General features: G+C 33.5%; 1 pseudogene; it reads right to left on the bottom strand.

The window, feature by feature from the left end:
• LOC106460606 overlaps nucleotides 1-4,893 on the bottom strand; it is a 20,721-nt pseudogene extending 15,828 nt beyond the window's left edge.
• Between the last annotated feature and the right edge of the window lie 969 nt (nucleotides 4,894-5,862).

The raw sequence follows: 5,862 nt of genomic DNA, 5'->3' as shown, positions 1-5,862 counted from the left end.
AACGTTTCGACAAGGTTTTGTCATCATGTTAAACTTATATTAAAGTTTTTCTTCATTACCCATTCAAGCCGTCTCCAACCATTATTAGTCTCAAAGTGGGTTCCTCGTCATCGAATAAGCGGCAAGTGTTGCTAGCTAGTCGTTGTTTCACTGATCAACAGTTTTAAATTAGGGATGGCTATGCCTAAATCGTAGGGCTATTTAGCTCATGTGTTGCATAAGATGTCGTTCATATTGAAAATATCAAAATCTAATACCACTACCTATAAAAGCAATGGTTCAACCGATATAGTTTTGGTTTTATATGCTCATACATTGTTGACTTGAGTAGAAAAGTGAGATTTAACGCTATTTTTATCTAATTTATTCTAATTGAAAACATATTTTCAAACAAAAATCAAATTATTCCCGTTTTCCAGCTATCAAAATGAATTGCGATAAAAATAATAATGTCGTTCCACTTCCTAACAAACTAAGTATATTGTATATTGGTTCTTATAATACCAATAGACAACAAGCTATTGTATAATTTTTTCACTCAAAAATAAAATTTCTACGCAATACAAATGACATCTGATGAAGACACAGCGATTATGAGTTTTAAAAAGTTAAGTTACGAGAAATGTATAGTTACAATAAAGCCCAATTTGGTCTATCAGTTCAGAATTAGGGACGGTTGTGTACAGATATCCTTTGTGTAGCTTTAATAATTTAAAAAGTCAAATGGATATGACGTCAAATGTTTATGTACGTATGTGTTGCTATATCAGCAAAAAGCTTTCTCATACTACGTGAAAGGAAACTTTTCTTAAATCCCGATATGCTTGGATGGCCAAAGCTGAACTTTAAGGTCAACAGTCAAAGTAGTCAAATGTAGATCCTTTCAGTGGTTTTTAAAACTACAGTAACATGTTCCAGAGCATGACCACTCATTTAGTGGCCAATTCCAAAAAGCATTTCAGAGATACAGACTAACTCGAAAATACATTCCAAATGAATGACTTATCTTATCGAAATTTTTTGTAAAAACAGTTTCCCTAATAAAAAATGCTGGTATACATGAAATGCTCTGTAAAGTTGTACTTAGATGATAATAACTCTTTTGATTCATGAGTGTTATGTCTAAAATATGCTACTGTGCATGTATATGTTCTCCAACTTCAACAATTCGTGTGTATATTATGTATGAAACGCGAGAGTCGTATTTTTGCTCCAACTTGTAGATAATGACTTATATTCTGCTCTTTCCAAACTTATATTTTGTTTATGAAATAAAGATACATTTAATAAATACCATTTTTTATTAACATACATTTCATTCTTCGTCTCAAAACCACAAAGTATTCATATTATTTTTTTACTATAAAGGGAAAGATTTCTTAAATGCAGAACATGGTGGTAAATCTACTTTATAACTAGGTCGAAGTAACAATACACTCCCTCTTAATGTTTCTTATTCTGTACTAACGAAGATGTTCGTCTCAATAAAGATAAAAAACAACAGTTAAAAGTTGTATTAACTTTATTCTTGAGCAACATGCATGTCCTTTGTAAGGTCCTTTTCTATAACGTGCTATAACTCCGCGGCATCATCGCCAACGATTGAACGTATGATCTTACTGAATGCGATAAGATAAAACATTTTAGGATGTCATATACTCGTAGATTGCGTATTCGTTTCAAATTAACCCTAACGCCCACTTAACACGATTCTAGCTCCACCTGAAGGTGACCATAAAATTCTGGCAACTGCTGTTAAATGCAGCTCATTTACTTCGGGTATTATTAACTTCGGTATTATATTATATGTGTGTAAAACATTTTTGAAAACAGGAAATGAGAAATATAAATTCATTCAATTTCCGTCGTGTCAATTATTAGGACTATGTGGACATATAAAACAGCAAAAACGTGAATATCTCCCACAGAACTACCGACCAGCATTTTAGATGGAAAACTAAAGGTTTACAAGTGTGCTTGCATATCTTAAACTTATTGTGATTTCAATCACAGTGTTGGACGATATAATATAACAACACAAGTGAGCTAAACACGTGAAAAGTATTAAATTATCAGCTGACATTAAAGATTTACATTCCTAAACAAGTGATTAGCTTTTCTTGAAGCCTCCGGAAATCCTCCTGCAATATTTCAACGTACTGTACAAGCTCCAGATGAGATAGAACCTCCGCAAATCCTCCTTCGGTGTTCTGATTTATTAAAAAAGATCGAGATGACAGAACTTCCACAAAACATCATTTGACTTATAAGTTACAGATGATAAAGCTTACGCATATTCTCTTGAGCTCTTTTTTATCATTATTATTATTATACAAGTTCATTGTAATGACTCCATACATTAACTATACTGCGCGTTTTATTATATAAATTCCAAATGTATGTGTAACTCTTCGCGAAGCTTCTTGAAGTATTTCGTTATATAACTTCGATAGTATAAATCTTCACACACACACAAAGTTTAGATACACTGAATTTGGCCATTAATTGGCGGCACGTTTAAAATTAAAAAAACAAATAAATATAGCTACAGTGGAGCAAAATCTGAAATGTAGACTTTTTAATTTGCAGTAAGGCAAAGAAAACTTTGTTGTGGACGTTTAAACTAAATGCGCTACTTTTCCTTCGAGTGAGTTTAACCATTTGTAGTTTCAAGATTTACATATTTAATCCATACATAAAATCAACATTAGGCTCCCTAGATTTTACTGCAATTGTTGGGTGGCGAAATTATAATTGTGTAACTCGGCAACAAATACATACATGAACTACCCGTACATAACAATATATGCTCCTTTTATTACTATTCTGGTATCTCGATTGAGATCAATAGTGCATTTGTTCGGAACGTATCGTTTACATTTCTCAGAGCTGTGATCATGAAGATGGAAAGAACTGGAAGAAGTAGGATTTATTAAACTTCCAATGCAATATTATAGTGCATTAGTCGTTTACCATTATCATTTTGTGTTTCTAGCAACTAATTTCAATGTTATATAGGTTATAGCGTAATGAACACAAAAATAGACATGGAATTTAGTAAAATTATCTCTTTTTTTTCTATTAAAACTAAAATAAAACTACTTATATGATTTTCAATATAATGTAAGTAAAACTACATAAAATTGTGTTGTTGCGTTTGTGTACTGGTGTTTACTTCAGTTTAAAATTAAACAAAATGAATGACGGACTGAATCAATTTTGTCTTCAACAGGACACAAGTAACTCAATAAAGCATGCTAGGACACTTAAACTTCGCTAGATTGTTAACAGCTGTTTTGCTAAACGTCTAGCGAAACTATAACAAGAAACAAAACTAACACTTGATTGTGGAATTGAATGGGGGTCTCCAAGAGTCTCCAAGAAACCGTTCTTCATTTTCCCTCCTAGTTCACGCCAGTTACATTTTCCTTTAGTTTCACATTGTGTAACCTTGGAAGCCGAATAAAGTATGCCTCAATTCATAAGGAACTGGAGAAGTTATATTTGAACTTGTATAACCTAAGGAACCAAATAACACATAGTTCAACTGTTTCAGTTTTTCGTGATTATCAGTATAACCACTGACCACACACACAATTGTTGAACCCAGTCGTTAGAAAATTGTTAGAGAAATTTCAATAGACAAATTTCTAATTTATTTGCCTAAGCGCACGACCTTGGAAAGAACTCCGGAACATTAATTATCAAAGTGTGCTAACAACGAGAAACTGGTTTCTTTACAAGTTTTTCAGATCTCTTTTTTTTCTTTTTTTTTTGCTTTGTGTGTGTGTTTTTTGTTTTGTTTTATACAGATGTAGGTAAAAAAATGCGATATATTTACGTATCATGAACGCGTTAACTCACTAGGTCACCATGGTAATAGCAGGCCGGAAAGACATTACTTTATCCACACTTCATTGTAATACATTATAGCTGCTTGACAAAAGATCAAACTCATAAACTGATGAACAGCTTAACTAGTTTTGTTTCTGATCAAACCTGCTAAGTCTTCTTGAAACTAGCCTAGAGTACAATATAAATACTTAATAACCCAAGTCACATTTTAATACGTGAACATCAAAAACTATGATTTGTTGTTACTTTAAAACATTGTTCAAGTTAGTAATATAATTTACGTTCTCCTGCACACGTGAGCCACAACATAAATTGGTAAATTCAAAATGAATAACATTAAATGTGTTCTCACGTAACCATCTCGAAGTACTCTTGTTCATACTTCTTCAGAACCACGATTTTAGAAAGGATAGAAAATCAAATGTTTAAAGCTAGCTTTAGCCAAAAACAAAACCTAGTAGAATAAACTTCGTTCTTTGAGAAGGAAGGAGAAAGGAGAGAAATATTTTGACACTAGAATAAATTTTTTGTTAGGTAAAAATAACAAAAAATAAACAAGTAAATAAAAGAGAAAGTCTTGAGAAGGAAATAAAGATATTTCTATAGTTTCTGTAGAAAGCTTTATTCTTAGTTATAAAAGGGGAGAAAGGGTTGATTCGAGTGAGTTTCGAAATCAGTAGGGGAGAATTGGGGTTTAGTTGTTGATTACGTATTTATTAGTAAAGATTACAGTAAACAGAACTCTTAAGAAGGTTTCTAACTCACGAAACTGTGGATGTAATAAAACTCTTTACGTTCATTCAAACACTGAAATATATACTTCAACTCACTTGATGTAACCCAACAGCTGTTACAGCTGTCAGCCTGAAAACTAAAGGAAAACAGTGTGCTGAATGCCACAACAGCCGGACACCTCATCAAAAATCACGCCATTGGACTTCTTCGTGATCTTGGTGCCAAGAATGACGCAGACATCTTCGGGTCAGGGGACTGACTGTCTTATGTACACGCTCCCATTCAAACAGCTCGCTCTACTGTGCCGCGAACTGGTCTCTCAGCCACGAAACTCTGTAAACATTAGGCTTCACGCAGCCCGCTAGGTAGCGCTACTGTATTTAATGCTATATCGAGTACCATAAGCATCGATCGGGCGTGAGCATTGTTCTTTAGTAAACACTACGTCCTCGTTACGCTGACGGATCTTTCAGAGGCCCTTTCCTAAAGCAACTAACACGATCTTGAAGATCACATAATTTCTGCAGCTTGTTGCCTTAAGTCACTATACGCTGTTTCATTGGAGTAAATAACACTTTAAACTACAAAGACGTGTAGAACTGGGTTTTCTAACGAAGCAAGCGGCTTTTGAAAATTTAACACCCCTGGCAGGTTATATATAAGGAAATTGAGACCACCGACGTACTGTAGCCAATTACACAAATTCTCCCCAGGTCTATAGGACAAAGAATGGTAACTTGCGAGTTTCTTTGTCGATGTAAGGTCCTGTTTTATAGAACAAGCCACCCTTATGCTGTCGAAAGTATGACGTCAAAGGTAGAGTTTACTTTCTTTTAACTTGCAATAAATATCAATCCGCATTTTATATTTCTTTACCAATACCAAGGATAGGAAATACACGCGTTCAAAGAAGTAAGAACTTACACAAAAGGTGTGATATAATATATGTGAATTGAGCGGAAAAAGCCCATAAACTATTTTGTTTCCTTAGAAAACCTGGTGGCGTAGAATAGTCATTAAAATCTAAATGTTGCACAAGTAGTAATGTTTCTCATAAAAATCATACTGAAATTCATAATAAAACAGATTTAGTGTATTTTCTATGGGTGAAGATTATAAATCAATTTTTGATGTTTCAGTCCTTTTTTTTTTTCTTTTTTTCTTGAAGTATACGGAAACAAAACGTGATTCTAGAGAGTTTAACACAACACCCCATCAGTTTTGAGACACACAGAACGAACAATGAAACACACATTAAAATAATTCGTACAT

Source organism: Limulus polyphemus, unplaced genomic scaffold (genome assembly GCF_000517525.1).
Source record: "Limulus polyphemus unplaced genomic scaffold, Limulus_polyphemus-2.1.2 Scaffold803, whole genome shotgun sequence".
NCBI classification, from domain to species: Eukaryota; Metazoa; Arthropoda; class Merostomata; order Xiphosura; family Limulidae; genus Limulus; species Limulus polyphemus.
The sequence above is the reverse complement of the archived record's forward strand: the minus strand, read 5'-3'. Positions and strand labels throughout refer to the sequence as shown.